Genomic DNA, 17,150 nt, shown 5'->3' on the forward strand with positions numbered 1-17,150 from the left:
TACAGTAAATAAACACACACACCAGAAAAAATCCTTTATTAGAAATAAAAAACACACACATATACCCTGGTTCAACAATTTAATCAGCCCGAAAAAGCCCTCCATGTCCGGCGTCATCCAGGATGGTCCAGCGTCGCATCCAGCTCTGCTGCATGGAGGTGACAGGAGCTGCAGAAGACACCGCCGCTCCGGTCACCTCCACGCAGCAACTGAGGTGAGAAGCGTGATCAGCTGAGCTGTCACTGAGGTTACCCGCTGTCACTGGATCCAGTAACAGCGGGTAACCTCAGTGACAGCTCAGCTGATCGCGCGGCTGTCTTCATTTGCCGCGTGGAGCTGTCGGGAGCGGCGGTGTCTTCTGCAGCTTCTGTCACCTCCATGCAGCAGAGCTGGATGCGACGCTGGACCATCCTAGATGACGCCGGACATGGAGGGCTTTTTCGGGCTGATTAAATTGTTGAACCAGGGTATATGTGTGTGTTTTTTATTTCTAATAAAGGATTTTTTCTGGTGTGTGTGTGTTTATTTACTGTAATTTACAGATTAATCATGAAAGGAATCTCGGGGAGACGCCTGACATGATTAATCTAGGACTTATTGGCAGCTATGGGCTGCCATTAACTCCTTATTACCCCGATTTGCCAAAGCACCAGGGCAAATCGGGAAGAGCCGGGTACAGCCCCAGAACTGTCGCATATAATGTATGCGGCAATTCTGGGCGGCTGCTGACTGATATTGTTAGGGTGGGGGGCTCCCCATAACGTGGAGCTCCCCATCCTGAGAATACCAGCCTTCAGCCGTATGGCTTTATCTGGCTGGCATTAAAATTGGGGGGGACCGCACGCCGGTTTTTTTAAATTATTTATTTATTTATTTTACTGCACAGTATAGACACGCCCACCGGCTGCTGTGATTCTGTGCAGTGAGGCACCTGTCACTCAGTGTGGGGGCGTGTCTCACTGCAACCAATCATAGACGCCGGTGGGCGGGGAAAGCAGGGAATAGGAGATTGTTTAATGAGCGGCCGGCTTTTTCAAAATAGTAAAAGCCGCCGCAGCAGTGTGAATGCCGCGCCGGAGATCGGGGAACGGTAAGTATGAGAGAGGGGGGGAAACTGACCAACAGACTGTGAGAGAGGGACAGACAGACAGAGAGACCGACAGAGAGACAGAGAGACCGACCGACGGACTCAGGGAGATTGACCGACATACACAGAAATAGAAAGAATAGCCAACATCACTAGAAATAAAAACACCAAACGGACACGGACTATAGGTAGATGCATACGTGTTTACTAACGTGTGTGCACATACCCATAGACTTTCATTGTGTCCACGTGTGCGTGCTCCGTGCAGATAACGGACATGCATCCGTGCAAAACGCAAACACATACGGATCACGGACACGCACACACGGACATAATGAAATAACGCACGTGTGACCACAATCATAGATTAACATTGGTGCACGTTTGGCCGTGTCTCCGGTATATACGGAAACGGACCAAACACGCACGTGTATCACGGACGTGTGAAGGGGGCCTAAAGCATACCCTGAAGAGTGCCTTGTTTTATCTTGGATATCTACGGTTTAGAAACTGACAAGTGCACCTCCATTTCTAGCTCAAGAACATGTGAATAGCACCATATACTATAATGGGTATGAGTGGTATCTGTGAAAAAATAGATACAACACAGATTTCTGCATGAGGCTTTACTGATGGCTCAGTCTAGCCATGAGGCTAGCAGCCCACTCAGCAACACATACACTTTGATGTTGACCTTATGAAGCTTCTGAAAAAGTTTTTGGAGACTTTGGACTAGACCCTTGTGACTGGCAGATGGGAAATAGATTCTTCCATTTGGACTTTCTGTAGTAAGATACCATATGAAATTAAACACAAAGGGGATGAGCTGTTCTCCAGGTTTCTACAAAATTAAAGCCATATTCCATGCAGGTAATAAGATTATCTTCCAATAGTGCAAATGACTTAAGCGGGCTTTACACACTGCGATATCGGTCCCGATATCGCTAGTGTGGGTACCCGCCCCCATCTGTTGTGCGACACGGGCAAATCGCTGCCCGTGCCGCACAACATCGCCCAGACCCGTCACACATACTTCCCTGCCCGGCGACGTCGCTGTGACCGGCGAACCGCCTCCTTTCTAAGGGGGCGGTCCGTGCGGCATCACAGCGACGTCACTGAGCGGCCGCCCAATAGAAGCGGAGGGGCGGAGGAGATGAGCGGGACGTAACATCCCGCCCACCTCCTTCCTTCCGCATAGCGGCCGGGAGGCAGGTAAGGAGAGCTTCCTCGTTCCTGCGGTGTCACACGGAGCGATGTGTGCTGCCGCAGGAACGAGGAACAACCTCGTTACTGCTGCAGTAACGATTTTTGAGAATGGACCCCCATGTCACCGATGAGCGATTTTGCACGTTTTTGCAACGATGCAAAATCACTCATAGGTGTCACACGCAACGGCATCGCTAATGCGGCCAGATGTGCGTCACCAATTCCGTGACCCCAACGAGTTCGCATTAGCGATGTCGTAGCGTGTAAAGCCCCCTTTACACTGTAATAACTGTCCAAGTCTGTTAATGGCATCATGTCAACCCCGGAGCAAACCTAAAGAAATCCCTCAAGACCACTATTTATGTAAAATATCTTGTAATTTGGATCCCAAGGCCCTGGCTACATGTACGGTGAGGTTCCTATACATTTGTGTACCTATATACACAATGGTCTGTGAAGATCACAGCAGATTCTAGGTATGCTATGGATTTTCTGTTTCTCTTCAGATTACGTATGTAGGCGTCATTGAAGATCTTTCACCAGATTCTATGGCCACTTTCATCTTTGGTTTGCTGCGAGTAAGGCTGCTTTCACACATCCGGTTTGAGCCGTGCGGCTCAATCCGGCTGTGAAACCTATGCAACACATGCGGTGAAAACACCGCATCCTTTGCGTAAGTTTTTTACATGCGGCCCGTCCGTTTTTTGCCGCTTGCGGCATGTTACTGAGCATGCGCAGTGGCAAAAACTGCATGCGGCGGCCGGATGCGGTTTTTGCATAAGGATGCATTGGGAAAAGTGCCGCATCGTCCGGATGCGGCGCGATGCGGGTTTTTTTGCCGCACAAAGAAAACGTGCCAGGCAACGTTCCATCCGGCCGCCGCATCGGCTAAATCTACCACTTGCGGCAAAAAACGGACGGAACGCAAGGCCATGTGGCACTAATTAAAGTCTATGCAGGAAAAACGCAACCGGCAGCAAAAAAAAAATGGTTGCGTTTTTCCTGCAAAGTGCCAGATTGTGCCAGACAGCAAAAACCGTAGGTGTGAAAGCAGCCTAAACCGACATGAAGTTCTTCATAGGTAATATGCACCTTAAAGACATATCAGAATGTAATGGTTATATTCAATTAGTGGCAGACTTGTAATATCAGCAATCGAATATTAGTGGGCCTGACCGGCTTAGTTGGTGGACATGACGACGTGGCCCAGCGTTTCCTTCCTCGCTATATTGCTGGCCTAACCTGCTTATCATTGGTTGTCATATCCATTTCCTGCATGCCGGTGGTGCCTACTTGTAGTAGACCACTTGTCGGTTGTTGCCTCGGGTCGGTGAGCGTACTTTACTCGCTGTGTCCAGAGTGAGTGGGCATTGTGGCCGACTTAGTGAGTAGGAATGATTGGTCTAGTGGGTGTGACCCGGAGTTTCTCACCAGCCGCTTTTCAGGGCACACTCGCCTCCCAGTGATGGGGAACAGTGTAGGGGTGTGATGGTGACCAGACTTAGATTTTCACGTATGAAAAAATAAATAAATAAATTACAAATCTTCTCTTACCACTGCAGTGTTATTCATAGACATCACATGGACTGTACACTGATATCATACGTGTACTGTCTGTGATTTCACAGACCCATAGGCTTGGGTGGGTAATTTTCACCGGCATGTGAAAGCGCTCAGCTGAGCGCCCGGCCGCCGGCATGTGAGAGCGCTCAGCTGAGCGCCCGGCCGCCGGCATATGAGAGCGCTCAGCTGAGCGCCCGGCCGCCGGCATGTGAGAGCGTTCAGCTGAGCGCCCGCCCGCCGACATGTGAGAGCGCTCAGCCGAGCGCCCGGCCGCCGGCTATTGAGAGCGATCAGCTGCCGGTAAAACTGTAAAGAAGAAAAAAAAAAAAAGCTTTCCGTTGTTTTGTACGATCCGTTGCATCCGTTGTGCCATTATATGCAACGCATCCTTTGCATCCGTCACACAACGCAATGCTACGGAAGCCGTCCAACGCAAGTGTGAAAGTAGCCCAAGACTCGGCTCAAACTCTGCTACGAGCGTGAGCCGAGTGTCATTCACTGAGATCGGATTCTGTCACTCGAGAATCTGATAACGTGAGGAGAAGATGGAGGGATTAATTTCTCCATTGTCTGCGTCGGCGTATATCGGATGTCCTCTGAGATCAGTCCAATGTGTTACACGCACGTATAGACTTGAATGGGTGTGCGCCATCCAATATACCATACCAATTGCATTGTTCGTTTTGTTTTTTTTTTCGTGGCAAAATGGCATGAGTAAAAAAAAACGCTGATCAGCACTGCCCCATAGCAGAACATAGGAGCGAGTGCTATCTCATAAAACATCGGATACCACTAGTTCGCTGTATACACTTATGTGAGCAAGTCTTTATATACATAATAAAAAATAACAAAAAAACCCAATATATCCAGCTCCCCAGTCTCTGTGTCTAGATTCCACCTGGGTCGGTGCACAGTATCCGTGGTTGGCGTCCACAGCTGTCACAATCATTGGAAAGGAGAAGGGAAACATCTAGCACCATGTCTTTAAAAAACTTCAAATTTATTAATTCCAAGTAAAAAAATGGTATTTGCCTATGATTAAGGAGTTCTTCTCTGAAACATGTAAGGCATATGGAGAGATTATTTTAGTCCATGTAAGAATTTTTTTTTTTACTTGGAATTAATAAATTTGAAGTTTTTTAAAGACATGGTGCTAGATGTTTCCCTCCCCTCCTCATATACAGTCATGGCCAAAAGTTTTGAGAATGACACCAAAATTATATTGTCACATGATCTGTTGCCCTCTCGTTTTTAATTGTGTTTGTCTGATGTTTACATCACATACAGAAATATAATTGCAATCATATTATGAGTACCAAAAGGTTATACTAACAGAATGAGTTAATGCAGCAAGTCAATATTTGCAGTGTTGACCCTTCTTCTTCAGGACCTCTGCAATTCTCCCTGGCATGCTCTCAATCAACTTCTGGACCAAATCCTGACTGATAGCTGTCCATTCTTGCATAAGCAATGCTTGCATTTTGCCAGAATTTGTTGTTTTTTGTTTGTCCACCCGTCTCTTGATGATTGCCCACAAGTTCTCAATGGGATTAAGATCTGGGGACTTTCCAGGCCATGGACCCAAAATCTCTATGTTTTGTTCCATTAGCCATTTAGTGATCACCTTTGCTTTATGGCAAGGTGCTCCATCATGCTGGAAAAGGCATTGTTGGGCGCCAAACTGCTCTTGGACAGTTGGGAGAAGTTGCTCTTGGAGGACATTATGGTACCATTCTTTATTCATGGCTGTGATTTTAGGCAAGATTGTGAGTGAGCCGATTCCCTTGGCTGAGAAGCAACCCCACACATGAATCGTTTCAGGATGCTTAACAGTTGGCATGAGACAAGACTGGTGGTAACGCTCAACTCTTCTTCTCCTAATAAGCTGTTTTCCAGATGTTCCAAACAATCGAAAAGGGGATTCATCTGAGAAAATGACTTTACCCCAGTCCTCAGCAGTCCACTCCCTGTACCTTTTGCAGAATATCAGTCGGTCCCTGATGTTTTTTTCTGGAGAGAAGTGGCTTCTTTGCTGCCCTCCTTGAAACCAGGCCTTGCTCAAGCAGTCTCCGCCTCACAGTGCGTGCAGAAACACTCACACCAGCCTGCTGCCATTGCTGAGCTAGCTCGGCACTGCTGGTAGTCCGATCCAGCAGCTGAAACAGTTTTAAGATACGGTCCTGGCGTTTGCTGGTCCTTCTTGGGCGCCCTGGAGCCTTTTTGGCAACAATGGAAGCTCTCTCCTTGAAGTTCTTGATGATGCGATAGATTGTTGACTGAGGTGCAATCTTTGTAGCTGCGATACTCTTCCCTATTAGGCCATTTTTGTGCAGAGCAATGATGGCTGCACGTGTTTCTTTAGAGATAACCATGGTTAACTAAAGCGAAACAATGATACCAAGCACCAGTCTCCTTTTAAAGTGTCCAGTGGTGTCATTCTTACTTAATCATGACTGATCGCCAGCCCTGTCCTCATCAACACCCACACCTGTGTTAATGGAACAATCACTAAAACAATGTTAGCTGCTCCTTTTAAGGCAGGAATGCAATGATGTTGAAATGTGTTTTGGGGGTTAAAGTTAATTTTCTTAGCCAATATTGACTTTTCAAGTAATTGCTGTTAAGCTGATCACTCTTTATGACATTCTGGAGTATATGCAAATTGCCATTAGAAAACCTTAAGCAGTAGACTTTGTAAAAATTAATATTTGTAGCATTCTCAAAACTTTTGGCCATGACTGTACATACTATATTGTTTACACAGGCAGCATAGTTGCTCAGTGGGAAGCACTGTAGCCTTAAAGCACTGGGGTCTTGGGTTAAAATCCCACCAAAGACAACATCTACAGCAGTTTGTATGTTCTACCCATATTTGTGAGTTTCCTTCCACTCTGCAAATACATACCTATAAATAATTTATATTGTGAGCCCCAAAGGGGACAGTAATGATTGTGATGTCTGTAAAATATGATGGTACTATATAAGTAGATACCAATAAACATTAGTTTTTGGGTTTTTTTAGAGAGTAGAGATGAGTGAGCAATTCCATGGTCTGGTGCTTTGTGCTCATTAAGCAGTTGGGTGCTCAGCACCCAAGTATAATAGAAGTTATGGGTAAATCTGGTAAAATGCTCGAGTCCCCCATTGACTTCCAGTATACTAGGGTACTCAAATTGCTTCCACCTGAGCATCCAACTGCTCGTTACAAGTACTGAGCACCCGAATACGGTAGTGCTCGCTCATCACTAGTCGTACCGAGCACTCAAGTACGGTAGTGCTCACTCATCACTAGTTCTGAGTACGGTAGTGCTCACTCATCACTTGTCATTACGAGTACCGAGCACCCTGAGTATAGTAGTGCTCGCTCATCACTAGTTGTTACAAGTACCGAGCACCCAAGTATGTTAGTGCTCACTCATCACTAGTCGTTATGAGTACCGAGCACCCGGAATACGGTAGTGCTTGCTCATCACTAGACGAGTACCGAGCACCCGAGCATGGTAGTGCTCGCTCATCACTAGTCGTTACGAGTACCAAGCACCCTGAATACGGTAATGCTCGCTCATCACTAGACGAGTACCGAGCACCCGAGCATGGTAGTGCTCGCTCATCACTAGACGAGTACCGAGCACCCGAGCATGGTAGTGCTCGCTCATCACTAGTCGTTACGAGTACCGAGCAACCAAGTAAAAATGAGAAACATAAAAATGGATGGGAACTGTTGCATTTTCCATAATGGTTGCTTGCGTCTTCATATCCATTAATCTCATTTCTGATAGAATGAAATGTTATGGTAATACCTGACGCATGGAGGCTTAATAAATACAAGGAGATCTCATCAGTTGATGTTCCCAGCTTGAGGCAATACGTAAATAGGCTGTCAGTGCTGGGATGAAGAAAGCAAGCAAACATGTACTTTGTTGGAAAATACACTGTCACCGCTGTGTCATTTTTAATCCCTTTGTCTGTGCTGAAATCATAGTAATCTGCAGCAGATTTCTCTCCTCTGACATCTTCCCCCCTGTAGTGGTATTGTACGATAATGTGCCCACTGTGCGTTCTTACATTTAACTACAAGAAGCTGTTTACGTCTTTACCAAGTTGTTTTGCGGTTAAAGTTTCAGTCTATATTTAAGGCGGTTTTGTATTTCCACTGATCTGTGTATTGTCATTTTAACCTGTCGTTATTGGAAATGACTTTAAAGCAATATATTTCCCCAGTGGAATTGATTTATTGCCCATTGTTTAGCGCAATCGTAATCCACATAATATATATCACTCCTTGTACTCATGCTTGCAGTCTAATTGGGATGTCCAAGTATTTATAATAGTCTTAAAGGGGGGTTCCGGGAATAAAGTCTTCAGCCTTACAACTTGCACTTGGTTGAAGCAATAAAAAAGCCACAACTAACTATAAACTATCCCAGTAATGCCGCTCCGCTTCCATCTGTTTTGACGGGCTACAGCGGTGATATCATGACAACAGCACAAGGGACCACTGCAGCCAATCACTGAACTCAAGGGCTTGTGCCATCTCCAGAAGGGCTTGTGCCATCTCCAGCTCTGGTTGGAAATGAGGATTTTATTAATTCAGCTCTGGCTGGCCATAAGAATTTTAGGAATTCAGCTCTGCTTGGACATAATCATTACATGAATTTTTATCTGGCTGGACATGAACATTTTATGATTTCAGCTCTTGCTGAAGATGAGCATTTTATGCATTCAACTGTACCTGGACATGAGCATTTTATGTATTCACCTCTGGCTGGCAATGAGTATTTTATGAATTCAGCTCTGCCTGGACATGAGCATTTTGTGAATTTAGACATGATTGGACATGAGCATTCAATGAATTCAGCTCTGCCTGGACATGAGCATTTTATGAATTCAGCTCTGCTTGGACATGAGCATTTTATAAATTCAGCTCTTGCTGGACGTGAGCATTTAATGAATTCAGCTCTGCCTGGACAAGAGCATTTTATGAATTCAGCTCTGCCTGGACATGAGCATTTTATGAATTCAGCTCTGCCTGGACATGAGCATTTTATGAATTCAGCTCTGCCTGGACATGAGCATTTTATGAATTCAGCTCTGCCTGGACATGAGCATTTTATGAATTTAGACCTGATTGGAGCATTTTAGGACTTTAACACTGCCTGGACATAAGCATTTTATTGATTTAGATAATGCTGGACGTAAGCATTTTATGAGTTCATCTATACAGTAGTTGGATATGAGCATTTTATTGAGTTCAGCTCTGGCTGAACTTAAAGCGTAACCATCATTTTAATTTTTATTTCATAACTCAATGACCCAAGGTCCAACAAAGAGGTTCTCTCTTCTAAAACATGAAGAAAGGTCAGAAAAGGTATCCTCCAGTCAATACTTTTATCTAGGCGGTATATTACCAGTCATATTGACTTACAGTACATCCATTTGCTGATGAACCTGATGAAAAAGAAATAACAGCAGAGTAAACAAAGTCTAAAGGCCGGTTTACACGCAACGACATCGCTAATGCTAACGCTATGTCGTTGGGGGTCACGAAAATTGTGACGCACATCCGCCCTCGTTAGCGATGTCGTTGCGTGTGAAACGTACGAGCGACTGCTAACGAGCAAAAATACTCACCTTATCGTTGATCGTTGACACGCTCCTCCATTCCCAAATATCGTTGCTGTTGCAGGACGCAGGTTGTTCGTCGTTCCTGCGGCAGCACACATCGCTACGTGTGACACCGCAGGAACGAGGAAACTCACCTTACCTGTGGCCGACCGCAATAAGGAAGGAAGGAGGTGGGTGGGATGTTCGTCCCGCTCATCTCCGCCCCTCCGCTTCGATTGGGTGCCTGCTTAGTGACGTCGCTGTGACGCCGAACGAACCGCCCCCTTAGAAAGGAGGCAGTTTGCCGGTCACAGCGACGTCGCTAGGCAGGTAAGTAGTGTGACGGGTCCGAGCAATGTTGTGCGCCACTGGCAGCGATTTGCCCGTGACGCACAAACGACGGGGGCGGGTACGCTCGCTAGCAATCTCACTAGCGAGATCGCAGCGTGTAGAGCAGCCTTTAGTCCATAGGTGATTTTTTTTTTTTCAGACAAGTTACAGAGCGATAAATGCTAAAGGATAAACCTATACACTGCAATGTAGACACGACTTGCTGCTCATATGTTCAGTCTTTTGAGCTTTTGTGACCCACTTCAGCTTTTCAAAGAAACAAGCAGTTAAACAAAACGAGCTGACCATTCTTCAGGCAGTTTCTGCTTACAAGCCCTTCACTAATTTCTATAATAAAAGTAAAAAAAAATGCCGGTGGCCAAAGATGTGGCAAAAAGCACTCGAGAAACCACCAAAAATGCAGAAAAGACAAGTCTTCCTTCTGAAAAACTTGTCTAAAAGAGGTTGTGTACATATCTATAAAGGGAATCTGTCATTGGGATCTCTTAAGCTATCTATATGGGCAGGTATGTCATAGCAAGCTGAATAAAATGATACCTTGTTATCTGCCACCTGATGTCTTATTTCAGAGAAATCCATGTTTTTCTTAATATGTAAATTACTTTTTAAGGTCTTTGGGCAGATATCAAGGTATCAGCTTATTCAGCTTCCTGTGACCTGCAGGCTCATACGGCTTCGGAGAGCTGATCATGCTGACATATTCTCTTGAGGCCTGTTTCACACGTCAGTAATTCTGGTACGTATGTGCTATTTTTTATACGTACTAGAATCACTGACATACACAGACCCATTATAATCCATAATCAATGGGTCTGCTCACACATCAGTGATTTTTCACTGACTGTCTCCATGCGGCGTATACGCATGTCTGTGATTGACGCACGGATACAAGTCCGTTTTTTTCTGGCATCACTGATGTCCCACGGACCACACTATGGTGTGATCCGTGTAACAAGTACCAGAAAAAAACATACATTGAAAATAAAAAACATTTTCAACTCACCTTCTCCAGCGACGCTCCGTTCAGCCTCTGCTCTCTGCAGCTTCCTGTCCGGCTCATTATGGCATGCATATTTATGTATGCTGCCACAGCTGACCCGGAAGTAGCTGCAGAGGTGAGAGACACAGCGGTGGCCGGATGCTGCAGAGCTGGAGAGTTCAGCACCACGGACAGCAGGAACGGGACAGGTGAGTATACGTCCATTTGCAATCATGGAGTACGGATCACGTATCATGGATTGCACATGGACAACCCACGTGTGCCGTGAATCACGGCACATGGAGGGCCATAAACGTTTTTAACACATCAGTGAAACACATCTGTGTTTTTCTCTGACGTGTGAAAGAGGCCTAAAACAGCTTTCCGAAGCAAGGATCATATTAGACAGCATCAGAAATTTCAGCTTCCATGGGTGGATACACATTTTTAATGATCTCCGAGTTTATTTCTAATGACTATACTATAAAAATATGATTTACTTTATATACAAGTTTATACAGTTAGGTCCAGAAATATTTGGACAGTGACACAATTTTCGCGAGTTGGGCTCTGCATGCCACCACATTGGATTTGAAATGAAATCTCTACAACAGAATTCAAGTGCAGATTGTAACGTTTAATTTGAAGGTTTGAACAAAAATATCTGATAGAAATTGTAGGAATTGTACACATTTCTTTACAAACACTCCACATTTTAGGAGGTCAAAAGTAATTGGACAAATAAACCAAACCCAAACAAAATATTTTTATTTTCAATATTTTGTTGCGAATCCTTTGGAGGCAATCACTGCCTTAAGTCTGGAACCCATGGACATCACCAAACGCTGGGTTTCCTCCTCCTTAATGCTTTGCCAGGCCTTTACAGCCGCAGCCTTCAGGTCTTGCTTGTTTGTGGGTCTTTCCGTCTTAAGTCTGGATTTGAGCAAGTGAAATGCATGCTCAATTGGGTTAAGATCTGGTGATTGACTTGGCCATTGCAGAAGGTTCCACTTTTTTGCACTCATGAACTCCTGGGTAGCTTTGGCCGTATGCTTGGGGTCATTGTCCATCTGTACTATGAAGCGCCGTCCGATCAACTTTGCGGCATTTGGCTGAATCTGGGCTGAAAGTATATCCCGGTACACTTCAGCATTCATCCGGCTACTCTTGTCTGCTGTTATGTCATCAATAAACACAAGTGACCCAGTGCCATTGAAAGCCATGCATGCCCATGCCATCACGTTGCCTCCACCATGTTTTACAGAGGATGTGGTGTGCCTTGGATCATGTGCCATTCCCTTTCTTCTCCAAACTTTTTTCTTCCCATCATTCTGGTACAGGTTGATCTTTGTCTCATCTGTCCATAGAATACTTTTCCAGAACTGAGCTGGCTTCATGAGGTGTTTTTCAGCAAATTTAACTCTGGCCTGTCTATTTTTGGAATTGATGAATGGTTTGCATCTAGATGTGAACCCTTTGTATTTACTTTCATGGAGTCTTCTCTTTACTGTTGACTTAGAGACAGATACACCTACTTCACTGAGAGTGTTCTGGACTTCAGTTGATGTTGTGAACGGGTTCTTCTTCACCAAAGAAAGTATGCGGCGATCATCCACCACTGTTGTCATCCGTGGACGCCCAGGCCTTTTTGAGTTCCCAAGCTCACCAGTCAATTCCTTTTTTCTCAGAATGTACCCGACTGTTGATTTTGCTACTCCAAGCATGTCTGCTATCTCTCTGATGGGTTTTTTCTTTTTTTTCAGCCTCAGGATGTTCTGCTTCACCTCTATTGAGAGTTCCTTAGACCGCATGTTGTCTGGTCACAGCAACAGCTTCCAAATGCAAAACCACACACCTGTAATCAACCCCAGACCTTTTAACTACTTCATTGATTACATGTTAACGAGGGAGACACCTTCAGAGTTAATTGCAGCCCTTAGAGTCCCTTGTCCAATTACTTTTGGTCCCTTGAAAAAGAGGAGGCTATGCATTACAGAGCTATGATTCCTAAACCCTTTCTCCGATTTGGATGTGAAAACTCTCATATTGCAGCTGGGAGTGTGCACTTTCAGCCCATATTATATATATAATTGTATTTCTGAACATGTTTTTGTAAACAGCTAAAATAACAAAACTTGTGTCACTGTCCAAATATTTCTGGACCTAACTGTATATATATTACTATACCAGAAATGGACAATCCTAAAAGGTTCATAAGTCAACTGCTATAAGCAACGCCTCTCAATCTATCTTGTAAAACTCAACGCAGTTTAGGTCACGGTTGAAGAGATGAAAAAGAGTTGACTCATGGAGACAAGCTATTGAACAGGAAGCAAGCATGACTCCATACTCCCCGGTGGTCAGCTGTTCATGCTGGTGGAAGCCACTCCTCGACAGACAATTCTCCTTATTGCTAACAGCAAATGTGAAATTACATGGTGGCCATCCACCAGAGCAGGGGACTCGCAAAGAGCGGCTCTCCATTCTGCTCACAAAGTAGGATTGTTTGTTGTCTGATGCTTGTCTCTATGTTTTGGAAGGGAGAACCTCATTGTTGACTTAGCACATCCATATAACACATGGAAAGCAGTTAGTGATGAGCGAGCACTACAATGCTTGGGTATTCAGTACTCATAACAACCAGTTGGCTACTCAGATGGGCTCGACTCAAGAACCTGAGTATAATGGAAGTCAATGTGGGACTCGACCATTTTTCCGGAAAATCTTCTAGAAAAATGTGCGAGTTTCCCACTGACGTCCATTATAATTAGGTGGCAATGTTTAGAGCTGACATAATCCACACCATATATACAGTATCACTCCTTGTACTTACTCATGCCAGTCTAATTTTGATGTCCAAGTATTTATAATAGTCTTAAAGGGAGTATCCAACTACTTGCTACAAGTACCGAGCATTGTAGTACTTGTCCATTACTAACAGCCATACATGGCCACCTCGCCATGTGTGCTGCCGGTGAAATATTTTGCTGGCCTATTTCCAACAGTGATCATTGGTGGTACACATGACAACATCTCACTAGCAAAATAGTGGCAAAAACTTTTTGGGTCTTATCTTATTCGAACAGCTTTTTAAACAGCATAAGTACATGTGAAAAAGATTGTTACGTAGGCAAATGACTGAATGATCACAAATGAAAATACCAGAAGATTGAACCAGAATGTTAGACAATAGGCATATAATAGAGTGCACAGGGCAGATTAATCACAGTCTTGAGGGTGCTTTACACGCTGCGACATCGCTAGCGATTGCGTCGAGCGCGATAGCACCCGCCTCCGTTGTTCGTGCGACATTTGGTGCTCGCTGCCGTAGCGAACATTATCGCTACGGCAGCGTCACACGCACATACCTTGTCAGCGACGTCGCTGTGACCGCCAAACAATCCCTCCCTCAAGAGGGAGGTGCGTTCAGCGACATAGCGACGTCACTGCAGCGTCATTAAGCGGCCGTCCAATAGAAACGGAGGGGCAGAGATGAGCGGGACGTAACATCCCGCCCACCTCCTTCCTTCCGCATTGCTGGTGGACCGAGGTAAGGAGATGTTCGTCGCTCCTGCAGTGTCACGTAGTGATGTGTGGTGCCGCAAGAACGACGAACAACATCGTACCTGTGGCATCAGCGATATTAAGGAAAGGAGCGACGTGTCAACGATCACCGTTTTTGAACGATTTTGCGATCGTTGATCGTCGCTCCTTGGTGTCACACGCTGCGATGTCGCTACCGGCGCCGGATGTGCGTCACTAACGACGTGACCCGGACAATATATTGGTAGCGATGTTGCAGCGTGTAAAGCACCCTTTAGAATAATCACATGACAGCTACCTAACATCATCATGCGCTCTAGACATTTTTAGGAACAAGTCCTTAATTAGCCCGTGACGAGACGGTTTGCGTCAGGAAATCTTCCAACACCTTTTTAATGGAAAGAGCAGGCCGAAAGGTCTAGTTTAGGTGATAGATTTTTCTTATGTCTTCACACTTACCAGCTCAGAAAAGGAAGGTGCAAATTAACGTTTAATTGAATTTGTAGTTTTAGACTGAATAGATTCTTCAGTGCTCACTGGATGGATTTTGCACATTGCAGTGTAATTCTAACACTAGACAGTAACATTTTTATGAAAAATACACAAAAGGTGAATATTCTGTAATTTTATTTTTTTATGTTACATACTTTTATTTTGTGATTTGTTGCATCCAAATTTATGGACCAAAAACTCCTGTTGGGTTGAATTCTGACTACGCTTATTGATTTGGTGAATGTATAGACTGACGCGTACACCTCATTGCCTATATATTCTGTGACAGTTCACTCTCCTAATGTGATGGGGGGGGGTCACTTACTTGACTTGCTTCAGAAAGCTAACACAGGAACACAGTCCATTTCAAAGTCTAGGTCAGTTTATTTAACACGTCATAAACCTCTCCAATGGAACATAACATTAGCCTTCCTTCAGCTTGAACGCAACACGGTAGCAAAGTCCGTTTAACGGTGGGATCGCCCACATAGATTCCACTGACACTGGTCATACACGGATTTTAAGTCCGTTACCTCATGAGTAAACCTATACCCGTTAGTATTTGCTATACCCTAGTAGTATCCCAGTGGAATCACCTCAAGATCCACTCACTGCCCCCAGTTACTACACACATCCCCTGTTCACCAGGGTTACCTTCAAGAGGTGTTGCCGCCTTCACATGCACTACCTCCTGTCAATCCACAGCACCTCTCTCAGAGGCTCCTTCTTACTGCCCATGTGTCAAACAAACAGTTTTATTCTCCCAACTGAGACACACCCATGGGTGAAGGTATGTGGATAGACAGATCCACCCATTTCTCCAGCTATCCGTAAACCTGGCCCTTGTGAATGGCTTAACAAAACTCTTGGCTCTGGTACCAGAGTAGACATTCCAGGTTTACAACCACCTGTGGCATACATACCAGTCATAATGTAGCCGGTTGCCATCTTACGATTCTCATACCTCTGCCTGCTGGCTGATGCTTTGGCACACCTTTGCCAATTATAGTCTTTAAACACAATGTAAATTTAACCTAAATGGTAGTCTTCTTAGAGACTGCTGTAGCTTATCACATTTCACAAAGAAGGACTCAGCACAGATTACATTTATAAATTTCCATACGTCCATGAAACAGAGCTCGTACTCAGATCACAACGTCTGTACCGACTGCTGGATATCCTGACCTGATCTGACTGCCTCCAAGGCATTTACAAGGCAGCTAGTTCAGGACAGGAGACCCAGTGGATGAGGCGGATATTGTGATCAGGTAAATGGTAAATGTTTCACAAATGTTTAAATCTGGCCTCAGGGAAAGCGTCTCTATTCAGAGAATAGACAGTATCACATACCCACCCCATCAACTCTAGATTTGGTTAAGGGGACTTTACAACTCGTACAACTCGAACTCGTTGGGGTCACGGAATTGGTGACGCACATCTGGCCGCATTAGCGATGCCGTTGTGTGTGACACCTATGAGCGATTTTGCATCGTTGCAAAAACGTGCAAAATCGCTCATCGGTGACACGGGGGTCCATTCTCAAAAATCGTTACTGCAGCAGTAACGAGGTTGTTCCTCGTTCCTGCGGCAGCACACATCGCTCCGTGTGACACCGCAGGAACGAGGAAGCTCTCCTTACCTGCCTCCCGGCCACAATGCGGAAGGAAGGAGGTGGGCGGGATGTTACGTCCCGCTCATCTCCGCCCCTCCGCTTCTATTGGGCGGCCGCTCAGTGACGTCGCTGTGACGCCGCACAGACCGCCCCCTTAGAAAGGAGGCGGTTCGCCGGTCACAGCGACGTCAATGGGCAGGTAAGTATGTGTGACGGGTCTGGGCGATGTTGTGCGGCACGGGCAGCGATTTGCCCGTGTCGCACAACAGATGGGGGCGGGTACCCACACTAGCGATATCGGGACCGATATCGCAGTGTGTAAAGCCCGCTTTAGGCTTTTGTAGCACTGAAGAGCAAAGATCGGGTTTTGCGTGAAAGAGGTTTTCCTCTTCCAACTTTTTACGTAAGTTTTAAAGATGGTAAAATCAGCTGGTACTCATCTTCCCCGGGTCCAGCACTGTGTCTCCACCATTGCTTTGGGAGTTGGTATGGTAACATATCAACAGCACTGCAGCTAATCACTGAGCTCAGTGGCTCAGCGCTGTAGACTTGATGTCACCTCTTCAGTCTGTAACACTATCGCAAGAGCAGTGGTGAAGACCAAGCCCTGGACTTGGGGAGCGTAATTAACAGATTTGTATGTTATGTTTTATAACTGCAATGAAGAATTAGCTAAAAAAAAGGTTAAAGGGGAAACATCTTTAACACCTTCA

At 45.3% G+C, this 17,150-nt stretch overlaps 1 protein-coding gene across 1 annotated transcript in view; it reads left to right on the forward strand.

Annotated features, from left to right (window-relative positions):
• The window catches only part of RNF150 (ring finger protein 150), a 226,787-nt gene that overhangs the window by 89,349 nt on the left and 120,288 nt on the right, over positions 1-17,150 (forward strand). The gene's annotated exons all lie outside the window — the stretch shown is intronic.

The sequence above is a fragment of the Anomaloglossus baeobatrachus genome, chromosome 1 (assembly GCF_048569485.1).
Source record: "Anomaloglossus baeobatrachus isolate aAnoBae1 chromosome 1, aAnoBae1.hap1, whole genome shotgun sequence".
In the NCBI taxonomy this organism is placed as follows: Eukaryota; Metazoa; Chordata; class Amphibia; order Anura; family Aromobatidae; genus Anomaloglossus; species Anomaloglossus baeobatrachus.